This window comes from Oncorhynchus clarkii, chromosome 29 (genome assembly GCF_045791955.1).
Source record: "Oncorhynchus clarkii lewisi isolate Uvic-CL-2024 chromosome 29, UVic_Ocla_1.0, whole genome shotgun sequence".
Classification (NCBI taxonomy): domain Eukaryota; kingdom Metazoa; phylum Chordata; class Actinopteri; order Salmoniformes; family Salmonidae; genus Oncorhynchus; species Oncorhynchus clarkii.
Window position 1 is genome coordinate 28602557 of NC_092175.1, and position 7843 is coordinate 28610399.

The 7843-nt window shown below is 42.0% G+C and overlaps 1 protein-coding gene across 2 annotated transcripts in view; it reads left to right on the plus strand.

The window, feature by feature from the left end:
• LOC139388450 (transmembrane protein 164-like) overlaps positions 1-7843 on the plus strand; it is a 42876-nt gene that overhangs the window by 14134 nt on the left and 20899 nt on the right. The gene's annotated exons all lie outside the window — the stretch shown is intronic.

Consider the following 7843-nt stretch of genomic DNA (forward strand, 5'->3'; position numbering starts at 1 on the left):
AATTGTGGCATAATTCTACAATTGTATTCATTTGCATTACTGTCAATGACATACTTTTATTTTGAAGGCTAATCGCAAAGTCCACTATTGTGGCTAATTCTCATTGTGGCTAGGGACACAAAGATGGGTCCGATCACCATTAATCAATTAAGAACTGTCCTATAAATTAGGGCTATTTTAGATGACACCTAGCCATATAGTTAGCTAGCTAACCATAGCTATTGAAACAGTATGTAATTTTGCTATGTTTTTGGGGAAGAACATTGTTTGCATCCATGAGCTAGCTAGCTTTTTTTTAATGACCAGCACTGTAGGTGCGCGAGAACTACCAGCATCACAGCATACGTATCGATGAATCATTGTGACATATAAAATATGAGTGATAGTGTAATAACCACGTAAAAAATGTATGAACGTGTCAAATTGTGACGTGCAGTCATATTCAGGTCATGATTGGTCAACAAGCTTATTTGACACGCAAAGACCCAAACGGCGTTCCATAGTATGAGAAATCCTGGTTGAGAATGAAACAATTGAACAAATGAACAGCGAAACAGCACAGCAAGTAAGTGAAATAAATGGGTTTGGTTATGTTTTACTGGTAATGGGGACATGCGTAAATGCCAACAAAATAACTTTTTGTGCGTAACCTTTTTTATTTAACAAGGCAAGTCATTTAAAAACAAATTCTTATTTACAATCATGGCAAACCCCGGCCAAACCCGGACGACGCGGGGCCAATTGTGCGCCGCCCTATGGGACTCCCAATCACAGGCGGATGTGATACAGCCTGGATTCGAACCAGGGACTGTAGTGATTCCTCTTCACTGAGATGCAGTGCCTTAGACCGCTGTGTGTGTGTTTTCACTATTTAACTGCATTAGAATGCTTAAAAGACCGCTAAAAGTTTGAATATCGGCTACGGTTATCGTTTTTGGGGGGGGGGGGGGCATGGAAAATATTGGATATCGGTATCAGCCAAAAATGCATCACTAATATGAATATTCTTTTAGCTACTTTTGAAGTAAATACCTGTTGTCAACTTGTGCAATACGATAGGAGATACAGATCACGATTTCAGAGTTAATGCCTAAACTTAAACATTTAGATTTGAAACAACTTCGTCTAATTCTGATGTGATACTGTTAAAGCTTGTAGGAACACTAGTTAACTGCCACTCGTGAGCTATGCAGACTTGCAGAGGTGATTGGGGAGTGCCAGAGAGGCCTATGGGGTCGGGAAATGTGTGAAATTTCTTTCCTTTCTTTTTACTATTTTCTAATCATGAAGAGGTCAAAACCATGAAATAAGACACATGGTATCATGTGGTAACCAAAAAAGTGTTAAACAAATCAACATATATTTGAGATTATTCAAAGTAGCTACCCTCTGCCTTGATGACAGCTTTGCGCAGTCTTGGCATCTTTCAACCAGCTTCATGAGGTAGTTACCTAGAATGCATATCAATTAATAGGTGTGCCTTCTTAAAAGTTAATTTGTGGAATTTCTTTCCTCCTTAATGTGTTTGAGCCAATCAGTTGTGTTGTGACAAGGTAGGGGTGGTATACAGAAGATGGCCCTATTTGATAAAAGCCCAAATCCATATTATGGCAATAACAGCACGAAACCATCAAGCGCTATGATGCAACTGGCTCTCATGAGGACTGCCACAGGAAGAGGATAAGTACATTAGTTACCAGCCTCAGAAATTGCAGCCCAAATAAATGCTTCACAGAGTTCAAGTAACAGACACATCTCAACATCAACTGTTCAGAGGAGACTGCGTGAATCAGGCCTTCATGGTCGAATTGCTGCAAAGAAACCACTACTAAAAGATACCAGTAAGAAGAAGAGACTTGCTTGGGCCAAGAAACGCAAGCAATGAAGACTAGACTAGTGGGATTCTGTCCTTTTTGTCTGATGAGTCCAAATTTGAGATTTTTGGTTCCGACTGCCGTGTCTTTGAAACGCAGAGTAGGCGAACAGATGATCTCTGCATGTGTGGTTAATACCGTGACGCGTGGGGGTGCTTTGCTGTTGACACTGTCAGTGATTTATTTAGAATCCAAGGCACACTTAACCAGCATGGCTACCGCAGCGATATGCCATGCCATCTGGTTTGCGCTATCATTTGTTTTTCAACAGGACAATGACCCAACACACCTCCAGGCTGTGTAAGGGCTATTTGACCAAGAAGGAGAGTGGATTGCTGCATCTGATGACTTGGCCTCCACAATCCCCCAACCTCAACCCAATTGAGATGGTTTGGGATGATTATTATTATTATTTATTTTTTACCTTTTTATGTAACTAGGCAAGTCAGTTAAGAACAAATTCTTATTTACAATGACAGATGACAGATTTTTATTTTGTCAGCTCTGGGATTCGATCTAGCAACCTTTCGGTTACTGGCCCAACGCCCCGAGTTGGACCCGCAGAGTGAAGGACAAGCAGCCAAAAAGTGCTCAGCATATGTGGGAACTCCTTCAAGACAGTTGGAAAAGCATTCCAGGTGAAGCTGGTTGAAAGAATGCCAAGAGTGTGCAAAGCTGTCATCAAGGCAAAGGGTGGCTGCTTTGAAGAATCTAAAATATATTTAGATTTGTTTAACACTATTTTTGGTTACTACATGATTCCATATGTGTTATTTCATAGTCTTGATATCTTCACTATTCTACAATATAGAAAATAGTAAAATAAAGAAAAACCCTTGAATAAGTAGGTGTGTCCAGACTTTTGACTGGTACTGTATGTCTATATTTCTTTTGGCTACTGCTTGACTAATCTCGGTCAACCAACAGCTTATCGATCAGTCTACTAAATGGGGTCAACCCTACAAGGCTGTGGGTAATATCAAACAGGGATACCTTGGTCAGTTGATCACTTCTCTTTCCATGACAGACTGAGCAGGTGAACTCTATCCCTTATTGATGTAATTTGTTAAATATACATCAGTCAGTGTAGATGAAAGGGAGGAGACTGGTTAAAGTATGATTTTTAAGCTGAGACAATTAAAACATGGATTGACAACAAATGTAAGTGCCTTTGAATGGGGTATGGTGGTAGGTGCCAGGCACACCAGTTTGTGTCAAGAACTGCAACACTGCTGGGTTTCCTATGTGTATCAAGAATGGTCCACCACCCAAAGGACGTCCAGCCAACTTGACAGAACTTTGGGAAGCATTGGAGTCAACATGGGCCAGCGTCCCTGTGGAACACTTTCGACATCTTGTGGAGTCCATGCCCCGACAAATTGAGGCTGTTCTGCGGGGGGCTTCCAATTGTTACTCACCACTGTGTCATCTCGCTGGAACAAAAGCACAGCATGCACACGTAACGAATGCTTTGCCCTGTCATTATCTCGTTAGATAGAACTCAAGATGTTGTCCCTGGAAGGAGGTTTCCAGAGGTGTATGTCTCAGGATGTTCGATTGAATGTGAACAACCATTCTCTGGAGATCAATTATCCTGAGAACGAATGCTTCTTAAATTGGTCTTTGGGGGGGATGGGTCCACCTATGGTTTCCATAAGGGTCTACTGCACTGAACAACAACTAAGTAGATGACAACATGGCTCAGCATGCCATAGCCCAGCCAAGCTAAGAGTAGAATGCTATAGTGCTCTAGTACAAGGAAACCTGTTCCTGGGGCCCACACTCGGTGGAAATGTAATTTTTTTTCCCCCCTAGCACTACACAGCAGATTCAAATAACTAACTCATCAAACTTTGATTATTTGAATCCACTTAATAGTGCTAGGTCTAAAAACTAAGCTCCCTGCCTGCCCACCTTGGTCCTGGGAAACACTGCTCTAGTATCACAGCCTCACCCAGCAGGGTATAGCATGGGGCCTTCTCTTGGTGCTGCATATTCAATTAGGCTACCTGCGTCGACATGCAAATAAGCACGCACCAGTCTTTACATGTATTGGCCAAAAACTCTTTGTTGTCAGATACCATACCAGTGAGTAAACCTGCAAATTTGTATGGCAAAACCCTAATTTACATCCAAGACATGCTTGTTCCTGTTTTGTGTTAAGGCATTTACAAAACCCAAGCAGAGTCTCTGTGCAGAGAGGTGGGTAGGCAGGCAGGCAGCTCTGTGGCTGGAGAAGGATGAGTGTGTAAAGCGGCCTATTCTTCTTGAGGGGAAGAGCAGTGAGCAGCATGAGAACACAGGGTTCTGGCCTTGACAGACCAAGATATTCAGAATGTCACATCTGGCTGAGAAAATGTCCACCAAAACAGAACACTACTAGCAGTCTAGCACAATACTCACGGATACGAAGGCATGCTCACACAAGTGCAATGAACAAATATTTGCAAACTGGTAATTTGACAGTTTAGTCATGTTGCAGACGCTCTTATCCAGAGGGACTTACAGTTAGTGCAGTCATCTGACTCTGGGGAAGTAGATAAAGGGCCTCATTTGCCAAAATCCCAACGATTCCCTTTAAGATAGCGGTGGGACAGCAACATCTGTCATAGTAAGTACATGTTTCCTCAAAGTAGCTATCAGCAAAGTCAAAGCTAGTAGGGTGGGAAGAGTCAAGTGCGAGTTAGTTTACTGGTTCCACCATTGAGGTGCCAGGACAGAGAAGAGCTTGGACTGGGCTGAGCGGGAGCTGCCCTCCCGTAGGGGTGGGAGGGCCAAGACACTAGAGGTGCCAGAACGGAGTAGTCTGGTTGTCGGATTTGAGCATAGCCTGAAGGTAGGGAGGGGCAGTTCCTCTTGCTGCTCCGTAGGCAAGTACCATGGTCTTGTAGTGGATGCGAGTGATGATTTGACTGGGAGCCAGTGGAGTGTGTGGAGGAGCGGTGTGACATGGGAAAACTTGAAGGTTGAACACCAGGCGGGCTGTGGCATTCTGGATAAGTTGCAGGGGTTTGATGGTAATAAAATATTCATACTAATTTCCTTTTGGCTCCATCATTCAGAGCTTCTGCCATTTTTAAAATGTCATCTGCTTCAGGTTAGTAGCTTATGCAGTAAATGACAGTTGAGAAGGTTGTAAGTGTTCACTTTATCCATTGTTCGGTACGTTTACATGCACACAATAATACGATTATTGTGAATACTCAGATTTAATATAATAGTTTAAAAAGTGTACCTGCTTTGCAAGAAGAAAGATTTCCCTCATAATCCTGTTTACATGGACACATCTGAAATCAGACTACCTGATGGGACTTCGATAAATATAGAAAATCGGCAATCAAAATAAACATCACAGCGACCATGTTCTTTTTGAAGACATTTGTGAGAATGCATACTTTCAGTTTTTCCGAACTCACTTCCCTCCCGCAAAAGAGGGAGGCTTGAGCTGCTTGTGCAAGCATGTGTGCAGATCACACTGCTGGAACTGATGTGTAGTTATCTTTTAACAACTTGACAAATTATTAGATACGAGTATAGTCTCACAAAATGTTGCATGTCAGCAATCAAGTTTAAGATGTATAACTTCAGAAATACAGCCAGTATGAGGCATTTTGCATTATATAATCCTGCTTTTGAAATCATGACATTTTGGGACCATATCAGCAATGGACCTTGAAGGAATTTTCCTTTCAAGGTGTTTACATGTCCTAATAATTTGAGAGATTACGCAGAAATCTAGGTGTTTAAACCCCCTAATGTCGATGTCAGCACCCCCGCTGAAATCTAATTAGTAAAAAAAACTATCCCCATAAAAATCAGTCAGTTTAAGCTAGAGATGTTTTTTGTTTGCATTGGATACGTCTTAATCCATCACATTGTCACACTTCTGCAGCTGTGGTGAAAGGCCATGAGACATCCCTTTCACAAAATCATATGTAGTGTCCGAACGGTTTGGCCTACAAACTATTGTGATTGCTCTACGACCCCCACAAGCGTCCAAACAGTTTGGGCTGCACACTAATATGACCCGATCTGTGCAAAGGGGAAACTCTCACAAACATGTTTTGCTCTAGGACGACCACAGGCCTCACAAGACTCGTTCTAAAGGTCCCCCGGTACCAGTTGAAAAAGTTAATGGAAGTACATATGGAGACTGTTTAGTGCCAAAAATAAGGAGTTAAATATACTGAACAAAAATATAAATGTAAAGTGTTGCTCCCATGTTTCATGAGCTAAAATAAAAATCCCAGAAATGTTCCATATGCACAAAAAGCTTATTTCTCCCAACTTTTGTGCCCAAATTTGTTTACATCCCTGTTAGTGAGAATTTCTCATTTTCCAAGATAATCCATCCACCTGACAAGAAGCTGATTAAACAGCATGATCATTACACAAATGCACCTTGTGCTGGGGACAATACAATGCCACAGATGTCTCAATTTGAGGGAGCATGCAATTGGGAGGGTGCTGAGGAGCAATGTGCCCTCTAAGCTGCGTGTGTGCGCAGGCACGCAGGACTGCCGCTGAGAATAACTATCAGCCTGCGTAGAGAAGCACGAGATTAAACTTCACTCAACTTTCTTTTTTTTCCCTTTTTAGTTAACACTATCAATGTTTCCCTCTACTGTGGGAATTGCCCATATTAGCCACTTTCAATGCAACACACCAAAACTAACTATGCAAGATATTTTCTTGCAGAATGCATCAGAGTAGGAGTCTATTGCATTGACAGGGACGACTCAGCCCGTACTCTACAGACCGATGCGGCATAACGAATCAGCTGCCGTATCCCTATATACAAATATACCATTGCCATGTATGGATCTGACCATTCACTTTGAACTGGACTGTGTTTACAGCATGAGTGGTCATGAGTAGATGTACTTTTAGAGATCAAAGCGATAGCTGCATTTAGCCACATGCACATTTGTTCATAGTTTGTGTTAGTGAAGTGATTAGCCAAGTTATAACACCTTTCTAGTCAACAATGGGGGAGTGGTTGCTTCCTACAACAGCACAAAATGTGTGCATTTCTAGCATTGTTGTATTTTTAAAGGGGCAGTGTTGTATTTTGAGACGGGCTTAAATAAGCAGCCATTACATACAGGGTAACATAATTTGTCTGATTCTCTGTAATAATGGTATGGGAATAATACTTTATTTTGTAAAGTGGTTTCTTGTATCAAACAACACATTTTTGTCACCTCCTTATCTGAATGACAAGTGGATAAACAGGTTAATGTCAAGCTCTGCATATTTTTTCCAAAAGTCTACATTGAACACCACACATTGGCTGCTACTGTAGGCGGAATGACAGCACAGCTATTTCCATGTTAAAATATTATGGGATGCATTTAGTTTTTTATGGTAGGCCACTCTGATAGGCTTACATTATGATCAAATAGCCTCCGTAGCCGCCTTGGCAACTGTTATAACTGTAACCTAAAACGGGTACAGCCTGTGTTTGTAATAAAGCATTTTTTGAACAGAAAAACTAATTCTGATTGGCTGGGCCTATGCGCAAGGCCCTCCCATGGCTGCACCCCTTTCCAGTCATGTGAAATCCCTAGATTTAGGGCCTAATGAATTTATTTCAATTGACTGATTTCCTTAACTCAGTACAATCTTTGAAATTGTTGCTTGTATTTATTTTTGTTCAGTATAATATTGGTGGTCAGTCTGATTTATATAACCTGTTGGTGTTGGGTGGCACTAAAAACCTATGTACATTCTATGACCTTTTTAGGATGCAGCTTTTACAACAACTCGAGGAAGCACCACCGCCTACCCAGTATCTCGTGTAGCTCCACGGCCTACCCAGTATCTCGTGTAGCACCACGACCTACCCAGTATCTCGTGTAGCTCCACGGCCTACCCAGTATCTCGTGTAGCACCACGGCCTACCCAGTATCTCGTGTAGCACCACGGCCTACCCAGTATCTCGTGTAGTAGCTCCACGGCCTACCCAG